At 46.7% G+C, this 27,331-nt stretch overlaps 1 protein-coding gene across 3 annotated transcripts in view; it reads right to left on the bottom strand.

Moving 5' to 3' along the window:
* LOC135054870 (myb-related transcription factor, partner of profilin-like) overlaps window positions 1–27,331 on the bottom strand; it is a 149,525-nt gene that overhangs the window by 74,229 nt on the left and 47,965 nt on the right. The window contains exon 1 of one of the 3 annotated variants that reach the window (XM_063958284.1): window positions 8,989–9,343. The exons of 1 other annotated variant lie outside the window; for it this stretch is intronic. The gene's annotated coding sequence lies outside the window, so the exon portion shown is untranslated. Of the gene's footprint in view, window positions 1–8,988; window positions 9,344–27,331 lie in introns of those variants that run through there. One more of the 3 variants, XM_063958281.1, reaches the window with a different exon arrangement.

The following is a 27,331-nucleotide window of genomic DNA, read 5'->3' as shown; positions in this document are numbered from 1 at the left end:
AGAGTGATTCTTAATTACATGGTGTCGTGTATAATCTGTAATTTTAAGGATTGCTCTCACTGACGTCAGTGGCCATCAAATCGAGGGGTACAAGAAGAGGCTGATATCCTTTCAAGTGGGGGCTCAGTCCTGGATTCAGTTGATCGCCCCCGAATCGGTAAGATAGAGAATTCATTGTCTGTCTTTTCCGTAAGGGATTGCGTTCAAACACTGAATTTGAACTCGCTCCGTGTTCCGGGAACACGTGACAAGGTAATATTTAAGTCCGGGACTTAATATTACGTAGTTTTATGTAAAGCCATAAAACAGGTATCAGGGATACCATATAATCTTTAATGTCTGGGACTTAAAGATACGTCTGAGAAAAGCGCAATTCTCCAAAGACGTTAGTATCTGGGATACTTAAAAAATAGACCTGGGGTCTATACGTAACGTAGAAAATACCCCGATTTGATCGCCTATATTCTTGTATGTTTGTAGTGTGATAAGTTCTTATGTTTGGTCCAGACGGCTGGTAAGTTTTCGTCTGCCAGATATCTTTACTCAAAACACCTTTCTTGCTTCCTGTTTAAAACGCTGTATTTTTTCTGACATCTTGTACGAAGGTAAGCGTACCCGTCAAAAGATTTCATGTTCTCATTATACAGATAATATTGTGATATTGTCAATGACTAATTAACTGGTGTTAACTAATGCATGCATAGAAAGTTTTTGTAAATTGCATAGAAAGTCTTTTTGTTGTGAAGTTGTATAGAAGGTTTTTTTTTAAACTGCATTTTTGTTGTGATATTGCATAGACAGTTGTTATAAGTTGTTGTAGAAATTGCGTAGAAAGCTGGTGTAGATTGTATTCTTTACTATGGGAGGGGGTCAGAGTAAGACAGTCATTTACCCCCCACCTTTACCAGGAGAAACATGTAAGGAATATGTTGCCCGTAACTCCACCACAGATTATTATTTAGTTAACCCTTGGGTGGATAACTTAGCAGGATGGACAGAGAAAGTTGGCAGCCCCAGTCCATTCCCCCGTGACGGTATTAATTATCCCTTTTATATGGACATGGTCAAAGGTCTTTGTCTGGAAGACAAGGAAGCCTGGCCATGGTACGATCATGACCCACAATGGGACATGACATATATGCGTGCTGGAGGAGAGCAATGGCTCACGATAGCACCTCATTGGTATGACAAGAATATCAAGCAGAAACAGCGTAGAATAAAATCTGTAACTTCCAGACTGCATAAAGCTGAGGAATTTAGAAGCAACAAGTTTCTGAAAAATTCTTCTCCCCCGCCTTACAATCCCCTATACCCCTCCTTAAAAGACACAGATCTGTTAGCTGCAGTTGCTTTGTCACGAATTCCGATGCAAAGGGGAGGGGGAGGAGGGGAAGGGGAAGGAGAAGGAAGCTCAGTTGCTTTGTCACGAATGCCGATGCAAAGGGGAGGAGGGGAAGGGGAAGGAGAAGGAGGCTCAGGAGGAATAGCCCCCCCTGACAGTACCCTCCACATAGACGTAACCACCCCCGCCCCTAGTGCCCCTACTCCTAACAGACAAACCGCCTCCCGCCGCAACGCTGACTTAACTATTGCTACTGACAACCCTCTCACCCCCTCCACAACGCGATCCGGCACTGGTTTCCTCGGTGTCGCCACCCACCTGCCCTTCATGACAGTAGGGGATCAGTTGTTAAAGAAACCCATTGAAATAGAGGATTTAGACAGAATTGTTAAGAACTGTCCCAAACCCACTGTTGCACCTGACGGCTGCATAGCTTACTTGAAAAAGGCTTGCACAGGACGCAGCTATACTCAAGAAGATATGAAGCTGATCATAGATGGGGTTATAGACCATTACAACGGGTGGGATTGGAAAAAGATTCCCACCATAAACACTCCTACCACCCTTAACGATGCCGTTCGCTACCCTCTCAATACTGGGGACGGTGTAACGGAGATGTGGAAGGAAATTGAGACCCATATGAAAGAGATTTTTAAAACCCGAGCTTCTCTTCCTATTGCCGTAGCATGTAAACAAAAGCCCACTGAAACTGTCACTGAGTTTTGGAAGAGGTTTAAAAAGTGTTGGTCTGAAGATGCAGGTCTTACTCTTGTAGATACAGACCATTTACTAATTTCTACCTTTGTAAATAACTTGTTGCCATCTGTTATGGTCCCTGTTAAGCAAGGTGTTTCTTCCTGGACCTCTGATAATATTAAGGAATTTGAAAAGCACTTATATGAAAAGGAAGCTGCAGGATGCTTTGATGTTAAAAAACCCTTGCAGAATGCCCCAACTCATAATTACCAAAATCACAGAAACCGGGGAGATAGACGCCAGCAGCACTTTACTGGCCCACCCCGCAATCCAGCCCGATATCAAAACCCACAAGCCAGGCCACCCCACCCCCCTGACTCTGCCAGCAGGAAACAAACCTCCTGCTTCAACTGTGGAAGGGACGATCACTGGGCAAGGGATTGCCCTTGTCCCCCACAAAACCACCGACAGCCCCAAGCTCCGGCTCCCTCCCGGGATCATCCCCGACAGTCACACAACAACCCCTTTCAGGATCATGTCCGATTCCGGGTTGACTGGCAGGATCCCTCCCGCTGACGGGGCCCGGAGGAGGGTATCCCAGCCTTTGCCCAACTCACCAGACACTGGAAGGACCCACCGCTACTAACCTTGATTATAGGAAAGAGAGCAATCCCTTTCCTGGTAGATAGCGGGGCAACTACTAGTGTTTTGTGTGTCGACCTGTACGATGGTCATTTGGAAAAGACTGCTCCTTCAATGGGAATCAATGGGATACCCACAGATGCTTACCTGACAGATGCCCTTAGTGTCAGAACCACGGGAGGCACGTATATGGGTAAACACAATTTCACTGTAATACCTGAATGTCCAATTAATCTTCTGGGAAGGGATCTTCTTAGCAAACTCGAAATCTCCATTCTCCCTTCACCCACTAGCAGTGGCCTGGAGGTCGAGTCCCCACACCTACCGGTGTGGGAGGCAACAGACATTACACCTGATTTTGACAAAGTAAACCCTGCTCTATGGTCGGAGGGTCCCTATGACACTGGCCTCATTCCTTGCACACCATATAGAGCAACCCTGAAACCTGACACACAACCTGTCTATCAAAAGCAATACCCCTTGTCACAAGAGAAGGTTGAAGGTCTTAGACCAATGATACAACAGTTTCTCCAACAAGGCATTCTCAGACACATAATCTCACCTTACTGCACACCAGTCAACCCTGTTGCTAAGTCAGATGGCAGTGTAAGGTTTGTACAAGACCTTAGGGCAATTAACCAACTCATTGTGCCTATAGCACCCATTGTACCTGACATTAACTCACTCATTTCAGCTATCCCTGCAGATGCTGCATTTTTTTCGGTAATTGATTTAAAAAATGCATTTTTTAGCATTCCAGTGGATGCACAGACACAGTTACTTTTTGCCTTTTCTTTTGAGGGCAAGCAACTCACCTGGTGTCGTTTACCCCAGGGCTTCATTGACGCACCTGTTGTGTATAGCATTGTACTCCAGGCCACATTGGGGCCCTGGCACCCTCACCATGGTTCAGTCCTGCTACAGTATGCAGATGATCTGCTGCTCTGTAGTCAAACTGAGGAGGCCTGCCGGGAGGATGGTATATCACTGTTAAACTGGCTCTGTGAATGTGGACACAAGGTGTCCAAAACAAAAATGCAATGGTGTAAGAAGCATGTGGATTACTTAGGTTTTGTGCTCACTCAGGGGGAAAGGAAAGTCAGTCCACAGCGCATTCAGTCTGTATTGGGCCTGGTCACCCCAACTACCCAGAGAGAACTGCTGTCTTTTCTGGGTATGGTAAATTACTGCAGACAGTGGATATCTGATTGTTCCTATTATGATAACATTTTGAGACAAGCCACACTGAAAGACAAACCTAATATTGTACAATGGTCACAAGAAATGTTAACTGCATATGAAAGCTTAAAGTGTATGTTAATGAAAAGTCCGGCACTTGGCCTCCCCAACTATGTACTACCTTTTCATTTGTTTGCAAGGGACAATTGTAAAACCATGGCGGGGGTGCTCACACAGTTTCATGGAGGAAAGTTGCGCCCAGTGGCATTTTTTTCCAAAGTAATGCCTGTCACTGTGCAAGGTATGCCTGCTTGCCTCAGGGCACTTGCAGCCTGTGCAATGGTAACTGAAATGGCCACCACACTCACCCTAGGCCACACAACAATACTTCACACCACTCATGATGTTCTAACCATTTTAAAAGGGTTACACACACAACACATGTCAGCTCAGCGCCTCAGTGGATATGAGGTTCTCCTTTTGAACAACCCCTCACTCACCATTAAGTATGCCACCAACTCTTCAGGTCCTGCACCCATTCTCAACGCTCTACTGGGGCTCAAAGGTCCTGAAGACCACCCTCCTGAACCCCATGACTGCTCAGCTTCCATTGAGTCAGAAACATCCCCCAGACTGGACATGTCCCCTGTCCCTGTCCCCGACGCGGATGTCATTTTTGTAGATGGTTCCTGTAGCAGACCCAATGACACCACGTACCAAGCGGGTTATGCTATTGTCACTCTCCCTGACATTATTCTGGAAGCACAGCCCATTCCTTACCAGTCAGCACAGGCTGCAGAGCTCATTGCTCTCACAAGGGCTTGTCACCTTTACCGGAATAAACCAGTCACCATCTACACTGACTCCAAATACGGGTACGGCGTCGTGCATGACCATGGGGTCATTTGGCGACGCCGTGGTTTCCTTGGAGCTGATGGAAAAGGCATATCACATGCCCAACTCATCTCTGACCTTCTGCATGCCATAACCCTGCCCTCTGACATTGCAATCCTCCATTGCAGGGCACACACGGGGGGGAAGGATGCAGTCTCCCTTGGAAATGCTCTTGCTGACTCTGCTGCCAAACATGCGGCCTCACAGCCCATCACTCAGGCCCACATGTCCATCATGACCCCCCCAGCTCTCGACAACCACTACCTGATCACCCAGTTGCAGGCCTCAGCCTCCAATGCCGACCTAGCTGACTGGACTTACCCAGTTTTGCAGAAGAATCCTAAAACAGGATTAATCTGCAAAGAGGGGAAACCTTGTATACCCCAGTCCAGTGCACATGCATCACTTGTCTGCGAAACAACCCCAACAACCCTGACAAGGCAAAACATCAGCATCTTGAATACCCCACCACACCCTTTACACACCTGCAAATTGACTTCACCCATATCCCAGGTATTGGTAAACAGGAATATGCCCTGGTCATTGTAGACATGTTCTCTCGATGGCCAGAGGTATTCCCCACTAAATCTGAGGATGCAAAGACAGTTGCTAGGATCCTAACTCAGGAAATCATCCCCAGATGGGGGTGCCCATTGCAAATCAATAGTGATAAAGGCTCCGCCTTTACAGCAAAAATTACACAGGCCTTGGTAAAGGCCCTGCAGGTGGAATGGAAATTCCACATCCCGTATCACCCGCAGAGTTCAGGGGTCGTAGAACGCATGAATAGGACCCTCAAAGACAAGCTTAGGAAGGCCACAGGGGGTACCTTCCATAAATGGAAGAAGGTCCTTCCTATTATCCTAGCAGAGATCAGAATGACACCACAAAAGACTTTGGGTTACTCCCCCTTTGAAATATTAATGGGTAGGCCCTTCCCTACACCTTGGGCTAAGAAACCATTAGTAATACAGGAGGAAGATCTAGAACTCATCAGAGAAGAGTATGTCAGGTCCCTGATAACAAAACTGAATGAAATTGAACATGAGGTTGTTTGTAAAAACCCTTTGAATCCACAGGAACCTACACACCCCTTTAAAGTCGGAGACAGAGTCGTGGTGAAGGTGCTCCCCAGGAACAAGAACCCAGGAGACTTCACCTACGGTCCAGAGACAGAGGTCGTAGCAGTAACCAGAACAGCAGTCCTGACAGAGGAAAGCCCCACCTGGATCCATGCATCCCGAGTGAAAAAGGTTCCTAGACCAGACCTAGAGAGGGAAGCAAGTGATTCCAGCGAGGTACAAACGGGGGCAGACAGCCCTGACCTCCCACCTAGCGAAGACAGAAGAACAGAGGAGGATGAGGAACCTGTCCCCTACCTCTATCCTGGGGACTATGTTGATAATCCTAATGGTCCTCACTTGCCAAGCTACAGCTGAAGTAGACATTACACAAAAATCCGGCACCTACACATTTTGGTATAACTCCTCCAATACTGAGGTTGCCGCCTATAAAATAGATTTCTGTACCATTGCTCCCTGTCTTAACAAACATTATGCCTGGCAGTGTGATCAGTATGGTACACGTAATACCCCCACTGAAGCCTATATTTGTGTTACTAGTAAATATTGGGGAAATAAATGTGCGTATTGGGGATCAGTGGGATGGAATTCTGGCCATAGTTATGGATACCAGCCCAAAGAGGCTCTCTCAAGAAAAGACAAATATGGTGAGTCCCTGCTTACCCGTCTTACCCTTCATAGACAAAACAGATGTGATAGTAAATTCATATTAAGCATAAAACATCCCCAGTCTACTGATGCAGGCACCTATGTCCTAGGTGAATCCTTTTTTTTTTAAACCCATCCCTTACACCATTCTTGTTACAGGATATGCTTAACAATGAAAAGTATGCCCAGCTCAAGCCCCCTAAACCACGCCCCAACCTCTTGAAACCTCATATAACCACCTTCAAGGATATGATGGCCGTTAACAATCCCACCTTTAAAGACACCCTAGCTATTGAAACTGGTTTCTCTGACATCAATTTCTGGTTAGAATGGATGAAGTATAGTGCTAGCAAACATAATAAAAGTAACTGCTATGTCTGTGGCAAATCTAGGCCCCACCTAGGTACAGTGCCCCTTAATATACCCCTAGAACAGGAACATTGTTTTTTCAGCCTTTTTAATGACACCAAAACAAATGACAGTCAGTGCGAAATGTGGAAAAGGGAATATCCCATATTGTCAAAAAATCCCAACCCAGGAAGCACCATAACCATATATCCTGGAAACTATACCTGTTACACATCTAACACTACCACAGGTAGAAATTTAAAAACCTTCCCACCAGGGTACTGTGCAAATAAAAGAACAACTGTTTTAGTTAACCAAACTAGATCACTAGGTGACATTTATTATATATGTGGGGATATGAAGCTTAGAACTAAATTAGACACACCATGGTATGGTGAGTGTGCCCTAGCCAAAGTCATAATGCCACTCCTAATGATCACCGATGACCCCACTCCTCCCTCTAATACTCCTGCTAATCGAAAGAAAAGAGCACTCCCAGGAGGTAGCTTTGACCCCCACGTATACATTGATGCTATAGGGGTCCCAAGAGGTGTTCCAAATGAGTTCAAAGCTAGAGATGAAGTGGCTGCGGGTTTTGAATCATTGTTCCCTATAGTAACTGTAAATAAAAACGTAGCCTGGATTAATTATATATATTATAACCAACAAAGATTTGTTAATGATACCAAAGATGCTCTTAAAGGTATAGCTGAACAGCTAGAAGCCACTTCCCAAATGACATTTCAAAACAGAATGGCCCTTGACATGATTCTAGCAGAAAAAGGCGGTACATGTGTTTACATTAGTAAGGTGGAAGGCTGTTGTACATATATTCCTGACAACACTGGTCCCAATGGTAAGGTTACTTTAGCCATAAACAAATTAGAAACCTTATCCATAGAACTTAAGAAAAATTCAGGTGTTGATAACCCATGGAGCCAATATTTTGGGTGGATTGAAAATTGGAAACAGGCTCTTGTGCAAATAAGTATATTCATAATAATAACTTTAATCTTTATAGGTCTCATAGTTTATTGTGTGATTCCCTGTGGAAAGAAACTCACATCTAAAGGTATTGACACAGTCTTGATGTATTATGATGTTACCACTAGCCCCATCACCTCCTCTGATAGCAAAGGCCCCGATGATTATGTTCAATATCTAAAAAATTGGAGAAACAAAAAGGGGGCTCTACAGAAGAATCATGTCGTATAACAATCATGATTCTAAGAGGGGATTGAAGGGTTAAATCTCCTCTGTCATTGTGCATTGTGTAAATATTGTTTCTTTTTCTTTTGCCTTGGATTTAGCTTGCATTGCATAAAATGAATATAGCTCCACCCATAGTTTGTTGGGAACTGTGTGAAATCACCACCCCTAGATGAAGTACTAGGCTGTATCCTACTTCCCCCCATGTAGCCTGTTTTACCCCTCCTATGCAGTAAAGTTAAACCAATAAAGTATTTACTTTTGCCTACCCCTCCCTGGACATTCCAATCCCTCCCTAGACAATGATGCCTTATATACCATTGTTATGAACAATAAACGGAGAGTGATTCTTAATTACATGGTGTCGTGTATAATCTGTAATTTTAAGGATTGCTCTCACTGACGTCAGTGGCCATCAAATCGAGGGGTACAAGAAGAGGCTGATATCCTTTCACTTAGCGTCTAGTTTCCCTTCACAACGGGCAGCCGACGAAGGGAAACTAGACGCGTAGTGTCTAGTTTCCCTTCACAGCGGGCAGCGGCAGCGGGGGGCACAGCAGCAGCGGATCTTGCCGTGGTGCGGCGCCCTCCGGATGGCGCCCGCGCCCTCCGGAAGGCGGCTCCCCGGGCAAAAGTCCTGCTTGCCCGTGGCAAGATCTGCTACTGAAGAGATGGTATGGTCAGCCTACTTATATAAAGGGCACTGAAACCACATGACCTGTGGGCAATGCACATGCATCATTGCATGCATCATTGATGATAATCTATCATATATAATTTTTCTGGTATCTGAATTATCATGGAATCTAGCATTAGTAAATAACTATATTAGCAAGCTGTCCATAGATTGTAAATAACAGAGAATGGTGGATTCAGTTGAAGTTCAGAGAATAACAAAGATCTCTGCTCAGTTTAATGTGAATCATGTTAGTAAAATCCTATATTTACCTTTCCTGTAGTGAATGTCAATCAGAGATTCCTTTTTCAACTACAAACGTTCACTTTCCGGTCTGGGATCCATTCAGCTTCCTGATCTGCGTTCTATTACACTTCCTGGTATGCGTTCCATTACACTTCCTGGTCTGCGTTCCATTACACTTCCTGGTCTGCGTTCCATTTGACTTTACTGGCTTTAGCCTACGTCTTCTGTTGCTTCCCTTATATGGAGGACCACTTTGATTTTGTCTGTGATTTGCCAGATTGTACTTTAGAATTTTATTCCCAAACAGGAGGCATTTTCACAACCCCTCTCCTTCCCATTGTACTATGGCAAACATATTAACTTCCATAAATCGAAGAGGATGTAGTATTACTGTTATGATATGTATGCTTTTCTTTGATGAAGTAGCTTTTCATTGTGATCTGTTGGTTCAATATGTTATATTATCACAATATTATAGTTGCAGACCAGGCTACCCAACAATAGTCTAATTTCATTGCACCAGAGTAAGAAGTATATAGAAAATATACACTGCTCAAAAAAAATAAAGGGAACACTAAAATAACACACCCTAGATCTGAATGAATGAAATATTCTTATGAAATACTTTGTTCTTTACATAGTTGAATGTGCTGACAACAAAATCACACAAAAATGATCAATGGAAAATAAGATTTTACTCACCGGTAAATCTATTTCTCGTAGTCCGTAGTGGATGCTGGGGACTCCGTAAGGACCATGGGGAATAGACGGGCTCCGCAGGAGACTGGGCACTCTAAGAAAGATTTAGTATTACTGGTGTGCACTGGCTCCTCCCTCTATGCCCCTCCTCCAGACCTCAGTTATGGAAACTGTGCCCGGTAGAGCTGACATTACAAGGAAAGGATTTTGGAATCCAGGGTAAGACTCATACCAGCCACACCAATCACACCGTATAATTTGTGATAACATACCCAGTCAACAGTATGAACAACAACAGAGCATCAGACAAACCTGATGCAAATATAACATAACCCTTATTTAAGCAATAACTATATACAAGTATTGCAGAAGAAGTCCGCACTTGGGACGGGCGCCCAGCATCCACTACGGACTACGAGAAATAGATTTACCGGTGAGTAAAATCTTATTTTCTCTAACGTCCTAGTGGATGCTGGGGACTCCGTAAGGACCATGGGGATTATACCAAAGCTCCCAAACGGGCGGGAGAGTGCGGATGACTCTGCAGCACCGAATGAGCAAACACAAGGTCCTCCTCAGCCAGGGTATCAAACTTGTAGAACTTTGCAAAAGTGTTTGAACCCGACCAAGTAGCTGCTCGGCAAAGCTGTAATGCCGAGACCCCTCGGGCAGCCGCCCAAGAAGATCCCACCTTCCTTGTGGAATGGGCTTTTACTGATTTTGGAGGCGGCAAGCCAGCCGCAGAATGAGCCTGCTGAATCGTGTTACAGATCCAGCGAGCAATAGTTTGCTTTGAAGCAGGAGCACCCAGCTTGTTGGATGCATACAGGATAAACAGCGAGTCAGGTTTCCTGACTCCAGCCGATCTGGCTACATAAATCTTCAAAGCCCTGACTACATCTAGTAACTTGGAATCCTCCAAGTCACGAGTAGCCGCAGGCACCACAATAGGTTGGTTCAAATGAAAAGATGACACCACCTTTGGCAGAAATTGCGGACGAGTCCGTAATTCTGCCCTGTTCATATGGAAAACCAGATAGGGGCTTTTACATGACAAAGCCAATTCTGACACACGCCTAGCCGAAGCTAAGGCCAATAGCATGACCACTTTCCACGTGAGATATTTTAACTCCACGGTCTTAAGCGGCTCAAACCAGTGAGATTTCAGGAAACTCAACACCACGTTAAGATCCCAAGGCGCCACTGGTGGCACAAAAAAGGGGCTGAATATGCAGCACTCCCTTTACAAACGTCTGAACTCCAGGTAGAGAAGCTAGTTTTTTTTGTTTGTTTTTTTAATGAAAGAAAATGGATAGGGCCGAAATCTGGACCTTAATGGACCCCAATTCTAGGCCCAAAGTCACTCCCGACTGTAGGAAGTGAAGATAACGGCCCAGCTGGAATTCCTCTGTAGAGGCATTCCTGGCCTCACACCCAGCAACATATTTTCGCCGTATACGGTGATAATGTTTAGCTGTCAAGTCCTTCCTAGCCCTTATCAGCGTAGGAATAACTTCATCCGGAATACCTCTTTTCTACTAGGATCCGGCGTCCAACCGCCATGCCGTCAAACGCAGCTGCGGTAAGTCTTGGAACATACAAGGTCCCTGCTGCAACAGATCCTGCCCTAGAGGCAGAGGCCATGGGTCCTCTGTGAGCATTTCTTGCAGCTCTGGATACCAAGTCCTTCTTGGCCAATCCGGAACAATGAGTATTGTTCTCACTCCTCTTTCTCTAACGTCCTAGTGGATGCTGGGGACTCCGTCAGGACCATGGGGAGTAGCGGCTCCGCAGGAGACAGGGCACAAAAGCAAGCTTTTAGGATCACATGGTGTGTACTGGCTCCTCCCCCTATGACCCTCCTCCAAGCCTCAGTTAGGTTTTTGTGCCCGTCCGAGCAGGGTGCAATCTAGGTGGCTCTCCTAAAGAGCTGCTTAGAAAAAGTTTTTAGGTTTTTTATTTTCAGTGAGTCCTGCTGGCAACAGGCTCACTGCATCGAGGGACTTAGGGGAGAGATTTTCAACTCACCTGCGTGCAGGATGGATTGGAGTCTTAGGCTACTGGACATAGCTCCAGAGGGAGTCGGAACACAGGTCACCCTGGGGTTCGTCCCGGAGCCGCGCCGCCGATCCCCCTTACAGATGCTGAAGATCGTGGGTCCAGAAACAGGCGGCAGAAGGCTCTTCAGCCTTCATGAAGGTAGCGCACAGCACTGCAGCTGTGCGCCATTGTTGCTACACACTTCACACTGAACGGTCACGGAGGGTGCAGGGCGCTGCTGGGGGCGCCCTGGGCAGCAATATTTAATACCTTTTATGGCAAAGAATACATCACATATAGCCATTGAGGCTATATGTATGTATTTAACCCAGGCCAGATATCTCAAAACCCGGGAGAAAAGCCCGCTGAAAAGGGGGCGGGGCTTATTCTCCTCAGCACACAGCGCCATTTTCCTGCTCAGCTCCGCTGTGAGGAAGGCTCCCAGGACTCTCCCCTGCACTGCACTACAGAAACAGGGTAACAAAGAGAAGGGGGGCATATTTTGGCGATATTTATATATTTAAAGCGCATATAACAGAAACAACACCTTTTAGGGTTGTTTATATACATTTTATAGCGCTTTTGGTGTGTGCTGGCAAACTCTCCCTCTGTCTCCCCAAAGGGCTAGTGGGGTCCTGTCTTCGATAAGAGCATTCCCTGTGTGTCTGCTGTGTGTCGGTACGTGTGTGTCGACATGTATGAGGACGATGTTGGTATGGAGGCGGAGCAATTGCCGGTAATGGTGATGTCACCCCCTAGGGAGTCGACACCGGAATGGATGGCTTTAATTGTGGAATTACATGATAATGTTAGTACATTACAAAAGTCAGTTGACGAAATGAGACGGCCGGAAAACCAGTTGGTACCTGCTCAGGCGTCTCAGACACCGTCAGGGGCTGTAAAACGTCCCTTACCTCAGTCAGTCGACACAGGTACCGACACAGATGAATCTAGTGTCGACGGTGAAGAAACAAACGTATTTTCCAATAGGGCCACACGTTATATGATCACGGCAATGAAGGAGGCTTTGCAGATCTCTGATACTGCAGGTACCTCAAAAAGGGGTATTATGTGGGGGGTGAAAAAACTACCTGTAGCTTTTCCAGAATCAGAGGAATTGAATGACGTGTGTGATGAAGCGTGGGTTAACCCCGATAGAAAACTGCTAATTTCAAAGAAGCTATTGGCATTATACCCTTTCCCACCAGAGGTTAGGGCGCGCTGGGAAACACCCCCTAGGGTGGATAAAGCGCTCACACGTTTATCAAAACAAGTGGCGTTGCCGTCTCCTGATACGGCCGCCCTCAAGGATCCAGCAGATAGGAGGCTGGAAACTACACTGAAGAGTATATACACACATACTGGTGTTATACTCCGACCAGCAATAGCCTCAGCCTGGATGTGCAGTGCTGGGGTAGTGTGGTTGGATTCCCTGACTGAAAATATTGATACCCTGGATAGGGACAGTATTTTATTGACTTTAGAGCAATTAAAGGATGCGTTTCTTTATATGCGAGATGCTCAGAGGGATATTTGCACTCTGGCATCGAGAGTAAATGCGATGTCCATATCTGCCAGAAGAAGTTTATGGACGCGACAGTGGTCAGGTGATGCGGATTCCAAAAGGCATATGGAAGTATTGCCATATAAAGGAGAGGAATTATTTGGGGTCGGTCTATCGGATCTGGTGGCCACGGCAACTGCCGGCAAATCCACTTTTTTACCTCAGACTCCCTCCCAACAGAAAAAGACACCGTCTTTTCAGCCGCAGTCCTTTCGCTCCTATAAAAACAAGCGGGCAAAAGGACAGTCTTATCTGCCCCGAGGCAGAGGAAAGGGTAAGAGAGGGCAGCAAGCAGCCCCTGCCCAGGAACAGAAGCCCGCCCCGGGTTCTACAAAGCCATCAGCATGACGCTGGGGCTTTACTAGCGGACTCAGGAGCGGTGGGGGGTCGACTAAAGATTTTCAGCAATCAGTGGGCTCGCTCACAGGTGGACCCGTGGATCCTGCAGATAGTATCTCAGGGTTACATGTTGGAATTCGAAAGGTCTCCCCCTCGCCGGTTCCTAAAGTCTGCTTTACCAACGCCTCCCTTAGAAAGGGCGACGGTATTGGAAGCCATTCACAAGCTGTATTCTCAGCAGGTGATAATCAAGGTACCCCTCCTACAACAGGGAAAGGGGTATTATTCCACACTATTTGTGGTACCGAAGCCGGACGGTTCGGTAAGACCTATTCTAAATCTGAAATCCTTGAACCTGTACATACAGAAATTCAAGTTCAAGATGGAGTCACTAAGAGCAGTGATAGCGAATCTGGAAGAAGGGGACTTCATGGTGTCCCTGGACATAAAAGATGCTTATCTGCATGTCCCAATTTACCCCTCACACCAAGGGTATCTCAGGTTCGTGATACAAGACTGTCATTATCAGTTTCAAACGCTGCCGTTTGGTTTGTCCACGGCACCTCGGGTCTTTACCAAGGTAATGACCGAAATGATGGTTCTTCTACGAAGAAAAGGCGTATTAATTATCCCTTACTTGGACGATCTCCTGATAAGGGCAAGGTCCAGAGAACAGCTGGAAGTCGGGGTAGCACTAACCCAAGTAGTGCTTCAACAACACGGGTGGATTCTGAATCTTCCAAAATCTCAATTGACACCGACAACACGTCTGCTGTTCCTGGGAATGATTCTGGACACTGTTCAGAAAAAGGTGTTTCTCCCGGAGGAGAAAGCGAGGGAGTTATCCGAACTTGTCAGGAACCTCCTAAAACCAGGAAATGTGTCAGTACATCAATGCACAAGAGTCCTGGGAAAGATGGTGGCTTCTTACGAAGCAATTCCATTCGGCAGATTCCACGCACGAATATTTCAGTGGGATCTGCTGGACAAATGGTCCGGATCGCATCTGCACATGCATCAGCGGATAACACTGTCACCAAGAACAAGGTTGTCTCTCCTGTGGTGGTTGCAGAGTGCCCATCTGTTAGAGGGCCGCAGGTTCGGCATACAGGACTGGGTCCTGGTGACTACGGATGCCAGCCTACGAGGCTGGGGAGCAGTCACACAGGGAAGAAACTTCCAAGGTGTATGGTCAAACCTGGAGAAGTCTCTTCACATAAATATACTGGAGCTAAGAGCGATCTACAATGCTCTAAGCCTAGCGAAACCGCTGCTTCAGGGTCAGCCGGTGTTGATCCAGTCGGACAACATCACGGCAGTCGCCCACGTAAACAGACAAGGCGGCACGAGAAGCAGAAGAGCAATGACAGAAGCTGCAAGGATTCTTCGCTGGGCGGAAAATCATGTCATAGCACTGTCAGCAGTGTTCATCCCGGGAGTGGACAACTGGGAAGCAGACTTCCTCAGCAGACACGACCTTCACCCGGGAGAGTGGGGACTTCATCCGGAAGTTTTCCACATGATTGTGAACCATTGGGAAAAACCAAAGGTGGACATGATGGCGTCTCGCCTCAACAAAAAACTGGACAGATATTGCGCCAGGTCAAGAGACCCTCAGGCAATAGCTGTGGACGCTCTGGTAACACCGTGGGTGTACCAGTCAGTGTATGTGTTCCCTCCTCTGCCTCTCATACCAAAGGTACTGAGAATTATACGGAAAAGGGGAGTAAGAACAATACTAGTGGCTCCGGATTGGCCAAGAAGAACTTGGTACCCGGAACTTCAAGAGATGCTCACGGAAGATCCGTGGCCTCTACCTCTAAGAAGGGATCTGCTTCAGCAGGGACCTTGTATGTTCCAAGACTTACCGCGACTGCGTTTGACGGCATGGCGGTTGAACGCCGGATTCTAAAAGAAAAGGGCATTCCAGTGGAAGTTATTCCTACCTTGATTAAAGCTAGGAAGGAAGTGACCGCACAACATTATCACCGCATTTGGAGAAAATATGTTGCGTGGTGTGAAGCCAAGAAGGCCCCAACGGAAGAATTTCAATTGGGTCGATTCCTACATTTCCTGCAGGCAGGATTGTCTATGGGCCTAAAATTGGGGTCTATTAAAGTTCAAATTTCGGCCTTATCAATTTTCTTCCAGAAAGAATTGGTTTCAGTGCCTGAAGTACAAACTTTTGTCAAGGGTGTACTACATATACAGCCCCCAATTGTGCCTCCAGTGGCACCGTGGGATCTAAACGTAGTTTTGGATTTTCTCAAATCTCATTGGTTTGAGCCTCTCAAATCGGTAGATTTGAAGTATCTTACATGGAAAGTAACCATGCTACTGGCCCTGGCTTCAGCCAGGAGAGTTTCAGAGTTGGCGGCTTTATCGTACAAAAGCCCATATCTGATTTTCCATTCGGACAGGGCAGAACTGCGGACACGTCCTCATTTTCTCCCTAAGGTGGTTTCGGCTTTTCACTTGAACCAGCCTATTGTGGTGCCTGCGGCTACTAGCGACTTGGAGGACTCCAAGTTACTGGACGTTGTCAGAGCATTGAAAATATATATTCAAGGACAGCTGGAGTCAGAAAATCTGACTCGTTGTTTATCTTGTATGCACCCAACAAGATGGGTGCTCCTGCGTCTAAGCAGACGATTGCTCGTTGGATCTGTAGCACAATCCAACTTGCACATTCTGTGGCAGGCCTGCCACAGCCTAAAACTGTTAAAGCCCACTCCACAAGGAAGGTGGGCTCATCTTGGGCGGCTGCCCGAGGGGTCTCGGCTTTACAACTTTGCCGAGCAGCTACGTGGTCAGGGGAGAACACGTTTGTAAAATTTTACAAATTTGATACTCTGGCTAAAGAGGACTTGGAGTTCTCTCATTCGGTGCTGCAGAGTCATCCGCACTCTCCCGCCCGTTTGGGAGCTTTGGTATAATCCCCATGGTCCTGACGGAGTCCCCAGCATCCACTAGGACGTTAGAGAAAATAAGAATTTACTTACCGATAATTCTATTTCTCATAGTCCGTAGTGGATGCTGGGCGCCCATCCCAAGTGCGGATTGTCTGCAATACTTGTACATAGTTATTGTTACAAAAATCAGGTTATTATTGTTGTGAGCCATCTTTTTTTAGAGGCTACTTCTGTGTTATCATACTGTTAACTGGGTTCAGATCACAAGTTGTACGGTGTGATTGGTGTGGCTGGTATGAGTCTTACCCGGGATTCAAGATCCTTCCTTATTGTGTACGCTCGTCCGGGCACAGTACCTAACTGAGGCTTGGAGGAGGGTCATAGGGGGAGGAGCCAGTACACACCATGTGATCCTAAAAGCTTGCTTTTGTGCCCTGTCTCCTGCGGAGCCGCTATTCCCCATGGTCCTGACGGAGTCCCCAGCATCCACTACGGACTATGAGAAATAGAATTATCGGTAAGTAAATTCTTATTTTTCCTTATGATTCTCAGCACCTTGGGTAAGAAAGGAAGAGGAGGAAACACATAAACCGACTGGAACATCCACGGTGTCACCAGTGCGTCTACAGCTATCGCCTGAGAGTCTCTTGACCTGGCGCAAAACCTCTGTAGCTTTTCTGTTGAGGCGGGATGCCATCATGTCCACCTGTGGCAGTTCCCAACGACCTACAATCTGCGCGAAGACTTCTTGATGAAGTCCCCACTCTCCCGGGTGGAGGTCGTGCCTGCTGAGGAAGTCTGCTTCCCAGTTGTCCACTCCCGGAATGAACACTGCTGACAGTGCGCTTACGTGATTCTCCGCCCAGCGAAGAATTCTGGTGGCTTCTACCATCGCCAACCTGCTCCTTGTGCCGCCTTGGCGGTTTACATGAGCCACTGCGGTGATATTGTCTGATTGAATCAGAACCGGTTGGTCGCGAAGCAGGGTCTCCGCTTGACTTAGGGCGTTGTATATGGCCCTTAGTTCCAGGATATTGATGTGAAGGCAAGTCTCCTGCCTTGACCACAGCCTTTGGAAATTTCTTCCCTGTGTGACTGCCCCCCACCCTCGGAGGCTTGCATCCGTGGTCACCAGGACCCAGTCCTGAATGCCAAATCTGCGACCTTCGAGAAGGTGAGCACTCTGCAGCCACCACAGGAGAGACACCCTGGCTCTGGGGGATAGGGTGATTAACCGATGCATCTGAAGATGTGATCCGGACCACTTGTCCAGTAAGTCCCATTGGAAGGTCCTCGTATGGAACCTGCCGAAGGGAATGGCCTCGTATGATGCCACCCTCCTTCCCAGGACTCGAGTGCAGCGATGCAATGACACCTGTTTTGGTTTTAATAGATTCCTGACCAGTGTCACGAGCTCCTGAGCTCTCTCTATCGGGAGATAAACCCTTTTCTGGTCTGTGTCTAGGATCGTGCCTAGGAGAGGCAGATGAGCTGTAAGAACCAACTGCGACTTTGGAATATATAGAATCCAGCCGTGTTGCCGTTACACTTCCAGAGAAAGTGATACGCTGTTCAGCAACTGCTCTCTTGATCTCGCTTTTATGAGGAGATCGTCCAAGTACGTGATAATAGTGACACCTTGCTTCCACAGGAGTACCATCATTTCCGCCATTACCTTGGTGAATATTCTCAAGGCCGTGGAGAGACCAAACGGCAACGTCTGAAATTGGTAATGACAATCCCCTACCGCAATTCTGAGGTACGCCTGATGAGGTGGATAAATGGGGACATGAAGGTATGCATCCTATATGTCCCGAGTCACCATAAAATCTCCCCCTTTCAGGCTTGCAATGACCGCTCTTAGCGATTCCATCTTGAACTTGAACCTTTTCAGGTATATGTTCAGGGATTTTAAATTCAATATGGGTCCGACCGAACCGTCTGGTTTCGGGACTACAACATGGTCGAATAATAACCCCCTCCTTGTTGAAGGAGGGGAACCTTGACCACCACCTGTTGAAGATACAATTTGTGAATTGCAGTTAACACTGTTTCCCTCTCGTGGGGGGAAGCCGGCAGGGCCGTCGGTGAGGGGGCATCTTCTCAAAGTCCAGCTTGTATCCCTGAGACACAATATCTATTGCCCAGGGATCTAACAGGGAGTGAACCCACTGGTGGCTGAACTTACGAAGGCGTGCCCCCACCAGGCCTTGCTCCGCCTGTGGAGCCCCAGCGACATGCAGTGGATTTTTGTAGAGGCCGGGGAGGACTTCTGTTCCTGGGAACTAGCTGTGTTGTGCAGCTTCTTTCCTCTGCCCCCGCCTCTGGCAAGAAAGGACACACTTTCTTGTTTCTTTATTTGAAAGGCTGCATTTGATAATGTCGTGCTTTCCTAGGCTGTGCAGGAATATAAGGCAAAAGATCAGAATTACCAGCTATAGCTGTGGAGACCAGGTCAGAGAACCCTTCTCCACACAATCCTCAGCCTTCCATATGCCTCTTAAGTCGGCATCATCTGTCCAATGCATATTCTACAGGACACGTCAAGCAGAAATCGACATAGCTTTGACTCTAGGACCCAGTATACTCATGTCTCTTTGGGCATGCTTTATAATTATATATATATCACTTAAGACAGCATCTTTAATATATATATATATATATATCTCTATATATACACCTTCAGTGCACACCATCACTCAGCTGAGTCTCAAAATATGCCCGGGTGCCCTCCAAAAAGAACCCAATGCAGGTCTAAACAGTCTTACTACGGCAAGAGGCGGCACTCACAGGACTGCAGTTATGTCAACAACAGAGGAGACAAGCAAACTACTCCATAGATCTTTAGATCAACGTTTCGATTTATAGGAAAACCGTCATCAGGATCATATAACAGACATCACATACAAAACATACTTACATAACCTCGTATCCCCCCATCAGGAAGCAGTCGGCGCCGCGCCGTCTCCCGGGTCAATGACGTTACTGACGTCACCACACGTGCGACGCGCGCCCAGCTGACAGCCCGGCGTCATGGCAACCCGGCACAACATAACAAACCCCTGTGGATACATAAGTGAAAGACATTTAGTAACAAGCTCACACACAGTTACAGATTAATATAACAACATACTGTCAATCTCTACACCGATGCTGGACAAAAAGTGGGTGTCTGACCAGATATAATACCGCTAGTGCCATCATAACCCCTAATTGCAGTATATACACATACTTTACAGTGCGATCAGGTTATAAAAAACACCCCAAAGGCAACATTTCATTTAAACCGCGAGGGGAGACCGTATCCAAACGGTGAATCCACCGCGATTCTTTCTGTAACAATACCCTATTACGATCTCCCCCCCGCATTCTCTTAGGTGCTTGGTCTATAATTTTATAACGCAGGGTACTTAATCCATGATTGAAAGCTTTAAAGTGCCGTGCAACTGGCTGACTGTGTATCCCAGTGTTTTCTAACGCCTGTCTAATCGCAGACCTGTGTAGGGCCATCCGTTCTTTAAATTGCCTTGAGGTCTTCCCCACATAGAGGAGACCACAAGGACAACGAATAATATATACAACAAATGTGCTGGAGCACGTCAAAACCTGTCGGATGGCACACCTGGCTCCCGTATGTGGGTGCGGAAAAGAACTCCCCGTCTCCATGAAGCTACACGTGGTGCACCCCGTGCACCTGTAACAACCGGGTTTTTTAGTAAGAAAATTGGTCGGAACCGAATCCTGAAAGGAAGAAATATCATTCTTAACCAACCAATCTTTGAGATTACGATCCCTAGCAAAGTTAGGCATCACTGTAGCATCCCGGAGACACGGCAGATCCTTATCCGTAGTCACAATGGGCCACAATCTTTTGGCACATTTAGCAATCTCCCTACTAGAGGAATGAAACTTCTGAACAAAAGGGACAACCTCTCTGCCCCCCTTCTTTCCCGGACTCTTTGTTAACGTATTGGCCCTGGGAATTTTGAGCACTTTCTCCTTAGCTTCAATCAAGGCATCATATTTGTTCCCCCTCAACATAAACTGGCGTACCATAATGTCGATTTCTTTCTCAGTTTCTAAAGGATCATCGGAAATCCGATGAACCCTCAGAAACGGAGAGTAAGGCAACCCTTTCTTGGTCGCACTGGGGTGCTGACTGGCAAAGTGCAACATAGTGTTTCTGTCAGTACTTTTCTTGTACAATCCTGTATGAATCTGACTCTCATGCAGGGAAATGCAGACATCTAGATAGTTAACACTGACATCACTGATCTCATACGTATACTTAATGGTGGTATCTTGGGAGTTAACCTGAACCATCAAATCAATAAAATCCTGCTTGGAACCAGTCCAGATCAGCAGCAAATCGTCTATATACCGCACGAAGAACAGAATTTTCTCTGCAACACCTGGATCAACAAAGAAGGCATCACGTTCCAGGTCAAACATATAGCAGTTGGCAAACGCGGGGGCCACACATGACCCCATCGCGCATCCCTGCCGCTGTATGTACCACCCCTTATTGAATAGAAAGTAATTGCGTTTCAAAGTAAGTTCCAGTAATACTAGAAAGAAAGATACATCTGGACCATTGTATAGAGGACTCGTGGATAGAAGCCTCCTTGCTGCTTCTAACCCTTCCTGGTGGGGTATATTCGTATACAAGCTTACTATGTCCATCGTACATAGAAAGCTCCTCACTGGTACCTCCTTGATCCCCTGTAGTTTCAAAATCAATGCAGTCGTATCTTTCAAGTAGGTGGACTGAACCTGGATCACGGGCTGGAGATAGTTATCCAAATATTTGGAGACTTTATAATAGATAGAGTCTCTGGCGGCGATGATAGGCCGACCAGGCGGCTCCGTCGGGTGCTTATGCACTTTGGGCAGCGTATATAATACTGGCGCCACAGGATGTTCCTCAAATAAAGCCAACTGGGTGCCTTTAGTAATAACTCCATCCCTGACTGCTGCTTCCAAAATATTACCCAATTCTTGATTGTACATCATAGTCGGATCAACACTCCGTTTAGCATAGACAGCTGTGTCCCCCAGCTGCCGATAGATTTCTTTTCTGTATTGTACCAAATCTTGTACAACAATTCCGCCCCCCTTGTCAGCAGGGCGGATAATGATGGACTGGTCCTTGCTGAGAACCTTCAGCGCTTCCATCTCACTTTTAGATAAATTGGGTCTAAAATGTCCATCCCGTCTATTGATCTCCTGGACCTGTTGGTCCAGAGTTCTGTTGAAGCACTTAAGTGAAACATTCATGCTGAGTGGATCAAACTTAGATTTACTGCGGATGACTGAACCGGCCTCAGTCGCGGTGGGTGTCGGCATCTTAGAAAAATGTTCCTTAAGTCGGAGCTTCCGATCAAATTTATAGTGATCCAGTTTCCACTGGAAATCATCAAAGCCACTGGATGGCACAAACGACAGTCCTTTATTAAGAACCCGTAGTTCAGCATCCGACAAAGTCCGACTGGACAAATTGAAGACTATTTGTTTTTCTTCTTGGCAGCGGCTTTTGAACGTCCTTTGCCACTGCTTCCCTCGTCGGGTAACCGGTCTCCTTTTGTGTCGCACTGAGCGCGCGTACTCACTCCTAAAGGGGGTTTATTCGCTGCACTTCTCTTCTGTGTCTCTGACTCGCTTAGGGAGGAATTGCCCCCACTCGAGGACTCTGTGTCACCAGGAAAGCGTCTGAATTTGTATTGTCGAGATCTGTACTGTCTTTGCCCATCAGGGTGTTGTGCCCAGGAATAGACCTTGCATTCAGCATAATCTTTTTGTACCAACTGTAGTTTATCCCTCTTAAACTTTACAAGCTTACGTCGATATTTCTCGACCTGTGTGGATAATTTCTCAATCCAATTCTCTTTGTCATCCGATTTGAGGGTATCAAGGTGCATTGCCTCAAAGGCTGCTTTCTTACTGCGGATCTCAGACAATTCCCTGGTCGACTCCTCAATGACGAGTAGGATGAGGTCAAGGCTGCACTTATTAAGAATGGCAGCCCATTTCCTACAGAACTCAGCATTATATTTCCCAATAGTAGGAGTATTGCGTATCCGGAACCCCCTGGGGATTTGTCCACTCCTGTGGTAATCCGACAGGGTCACCCCGTGCAGGAAAAAATCAACCTCTTTTTTAGACAGTCTCAGTAATTGCGCAAATAGCTGTTCAGGTGCTTCCAATCCTCCTGTTAATTCCAGCTTATCTTTAACCCTAATATTGTCAGCATCGGCATCAGAATAACTCCACGTTTCTCCCGTGGGTAAAACGACATTTCTGTAGCCAGTGCTAGCTTGCATACTGAGTGAATTAAAAACAAAACGGCCAGGAATGAGTGACCATGCACTCTGCCCTCCTGATAGCCGGGGAGAATCCAGACAGTGAAAAATATATAAACAGCAGGGAGCGGTGCCTTGTGTAACGTGGAGCAGTGCGGCTGGGTGCTGTCCCACCGCAAATACCCCAACGTGTATTCACCTTCAGTGCACACCGGCACTCAGCTGAGTCTCAAAATATGCCCGGGTGCCCTCCAAAAAGAACCCAATGCAGGTCTAAACAGTCTTACTACGGCAAGAGGCGGCACTCACAGGACTGCAGTTATGTCAACAACAGAGGAGACAAGCAAACTACTCCATAGATCTTTAGATCAACGTTTCAATTTATAGGAAAACCGTCATCAGGATCATATAACAGACATCACATACAAAACATACTTACATAACCTCGCATCCCCCCGTCAGGAAGCCGTCGGCGCCGCACCGTCTCCCGGGTCAATGATGTTACTGACGTCATCACACGTGCGACGCGCGCCCACCGGCGCGCCCAGCTGACAGCCCGGCGTCATGGCAACCCGGCACAACATAACAAACCCCTGTGGATACATAAGTGAAAGACATTTAGTAACAAGCTCACACACAGTTACTGATTAATATAACAACATACTGTCAATCTCTACACCGATGCTGGACAAAAAGTGGGTGTCTGACCAGATATAATACCGCTAGTGCCATCATAACCCCTAATTGCAGTATATACACATACTTTACAGTGCGATCAGGTTATAAAAAACACCCCAAAGGCAACATTTAATTTAAACTGCGAGGGGAGACCGTATCCAAACGGTGAATCCACCGCGATTCTTTCTGTAACAATACCCTATTGCACCACGTGTAGCTTCATGGAGACGGGGAGTTCTTTTCCGCACCCACATACGGGAGCCAGGTGTGCCATCCGACAGGTTTTGACGTGCTCCAGCACATTTGTTGTATATATTATTCGTTGTCCTTGTGGTCTCCTCTATGTGGGGAAGACCTCAAGGCAATTTAAAGAACGGATGGCCCTACACAGGTCTGCGATTAGACAGGCGTTAGAAAACACTGGGATACACAGTCAGCCAGTTGCACGGCACTTTAAAGCTTTCAATCATGGATTAAGTACCCTGCGTTATAAAATTATAGACCAAGCACCTTAGAGAATGCGGGGGGGAGATCGTAATAGGGTATTGTTACAGAAAGAATCGCGGTGGATTCACCATTTGGATACGGTCTCCCCTCGCGGTTTAAATGAAATGTTGCCTTTGGGGTGTTTTTTATAACCTGATCGCACTGTAAAGTATGTGTATCAGTGCCGTAACTATACATTTTAGCGCTGTGTGCAAGAAACCACATTGGCGCCCTCCCTCCCACATTATATTTAAAATAGCGCCAGTAGGTGTGTGCCAAAAATATAGGGGTGTGGCCACAAAATAATACCAATTCCTAATATGCCACACAGTAGCGCCACTTACACATATTATGACAGGCAGAGACCCCCTGTTACACATTCCGGCAGGCAGAGTCCCCCTTTTACACATTCCGGCAGGCAGAGTCCCCTTTTAACATTACGGCAGAATAGGTCCCCCTTTTACACATTGTGGCAGGCAGAGTCCCCCTTTTACACATTACGGCAGGCAAATTCCCCCTTCTACAAATTACGGCAGGATAGGTCCCCTTTTACACATTATGGCAAGCAGAGTCCCCCTTTTATGCAGTACAGCAGGCAGAGTCCCTATTTTACACATTACGGCAGGCAGATTCCCCTTCCATCCCCCCCCCCCCTGCCCTTAGAGTGGAGTGTAGTGTAGTGTAGTGTAGTGTAGTGTAGTGTAGTGTAATATAGTGTAGTGTCTGTGTAGGCACTTACGTGAGGTTTACGTTCTTCCTGCACTGTTGCCGGCTCTTGTACAGAACTGACTCCTCTGCAGAGTCTGTACACTTCACAGGCAGAGAGGGGGCGGGCCGCGGGAGCGCCGCAGCACAGGGGGGATATTCTGTCCAGCGCTGCTGCTGACTTGGGGCTGCTGCGGGTGCCAGGCACAGGGAAGAGGGAGGGAGGCAGTCAGCGGGAGGGATATGCGGCTACTCAGGGTGTATGTAGAAGGTTCGCCCACAGGGCAAGTGCGCTGTGGGCAATGCACCTTCTGCACACACCTAGTTACGGCCCTGTCATTAATATTCAGTTACAATATACTGCCATACCCGGGATTCAGACCTATAACCTGTTGAACTGTAACCAAACACCTTACTCATTGAGGTATCTGATCCTGCATTAATACTAGGAACACTATATGAAGCTAATGGTACTTTGTAAAAAAAAAAAAATCAGTATTGCAATTGAGCAGATCTATGTAGTGTGCAGCCACACATCCAATCCCTTGCAGTCACACAATAAATAGATCTGCTTAGCAGCAATGCTGATCATTTTTTCACAAAGTACAAGGTAAGCTTCAAATAGAATTCTCCAGCTTAGAATTCTCTAGCTTTCTATGTAAGGGCAGATAGCTCAATGACTAGAGTGTCTGACTGCAATGCCTCAGACAATGGGCTCAAATCCAGGGTATGTCAGCATCTTCAAATGTAATAAAGGACAGTGTGACTGAATAACAAAGAAATCTCAAGATGAGTTCATGAATGTTGTAAAGGTATTAGTGACAGAAGGGGTCAGGGTAGGAGACAGTGGTGGTCAGGAGATGCTGGGCTTCAAAAAGTGGGGAAGCTCAAAGTGAAAGTAATTAAAATAGATAATTGACAGGTGCCACCAACTGCGCCCCCTACCCTGCAGCGCTATGTGCGGTGCCCACTCCGCACACACCTGGTTACGGCCCTGATGTGTATATACTGCAATTAGGGGTTATGATGGCACTAGCGGTATTATATCTGGTCAGACACCCACTTTTTGTCCAGCATCGGTGTAGAGATTGACAGTATGTTGTTATATTAATCTGTAACGGTGTGTGAGCTTGTTACTAAATGTCTTTCACTTATGTATCCACAGGGGTTTGTTATGTTGTGCCGGGTTGCCATGACGCCGGGCTGTCAGCTGGGCGCGCCGGTGGGCGCGCGTCGCACGTGTGATGACGTCAGTAACGTCATTGACCCGGGAGACGGCGCGGGATACGAGGGGATACGAGGTTATGTAAGTATGTTTTGTATGTGATGTCTGTTATATGATCCTGATGACGGTTTTCCTATAAATCGAAACGTTGATCTAAAGATCTATGGAGTAGTTTGCTTGTCTCCTCTGTTGTTGACATAACTGCAGTCCTGTGAGTGCCGCCTCTTGCCGTAGTAAGACTGTTTAGACCTGCATTGGGTTCTTTTTGGAGGGCACCCGGGCATATTTTGAGACTCAGCTGAGTGCCGGTGTGCACTGAAGGTGAATACACGTTGGGGTATTTGCGGTGGGACAGCACCCAGCCGCACTGCTCCACGTTACACAAGGCACCGCTCCCTGCTGTTTATATATTTTTCACTGTCTGGATTCTCCCCGGCTATCAGGAGGGCAGAGTGCATGGTCACTCATTCCTGGCCGTTTTGTTTTTAATTCACTCAGTATGCAAGCTAGCACTGGCTACAGAAATGTCGTTTTACCCACGGGAGAAACGTGGAGTTATTCTGATGCCGATGCTGACAATATTAGGGTTAAAGATAAGCTGGAATTAACAGGAGGATTGGAAGCACCTGAACAGCTATTTGCGCAATTACTGAGACTGTCTAAAAAAGAGGTTGATTTTTTCCTGCACGGGGTGACCCTGTCGGATTACCACAGGAGTGGACAAATCCCCAGGGGGTTCCGGATACGCAATACTCCTACTATTGGGAAATATAATGCTGAGTTCTGTAGGAAATGGGCTGCCATTCTTAATAAGTGCAGCCTTGACCTCATCCTACTCGTCATTGAGGAGTCGACCAGGGAATTGTCTGAGATCCGCAGTAAGAAAGCAGCCTTTGAGGCAATGCACCTTGATACCCTCAAATCGGATGACAAAGAGAATTGGATTGAGAAATTATCCACACAGGTCGAGAAATATCGACGTGAGCTTGTAAAGTTTAAGAGGGATAAACTACAGTTGGTACAAAAAGATTATGCTGAATGCAAGGTCTATTCCTGGGCACAACACCCTGATGGACAAAGACAGTACAGATCTCGACAATACAAATTCAGACGCTTTCCTGGTGACACAGAGTCCTCGAGTGGGGGCAATTCCTCCCTAAGCGAGTCAGAGACACAGAAGAGAGGTGCAGCGAATAAACCCCCTTTAGGAGTGAGTACGCGCGCTCAGCGCGACACAAAAGGAGACCGGTTACCCGACGAGGGAAGCAGTGGCAAAGGACGTTCAAAAGCCGCTGCCAAGAAGAAAAACAAATAGTCTTCAATTTGTCCAGTCGGACTTTGTCGGATGCTGAACTACGGGTTCTTAATAAAGGACTGTCATTTGTGCCATCCAGTGGCTTTGATGATTTCCAGTGGAAACTG

This window comes from Pseudophryne corroboree, chromosome 3 (genome assembly GCF_028390025.1).
Source record: "Pseudophryne corroboree isolate aPseCor3 chromosome 3, aPseCor3.hap2, whole genome shotgun sequence".
NCBI classification, from domain to species: Eukaryota; Metazoa; Chordata; class Amphibia; order Anura; family Myobatrachidae; genus Pseudophryne; species Pseudophryne corroboree.
Note: the sequence above shows the minus strand (reverse complement) of the source record. Positions and strands in the feature narration are given on the sequence as shown.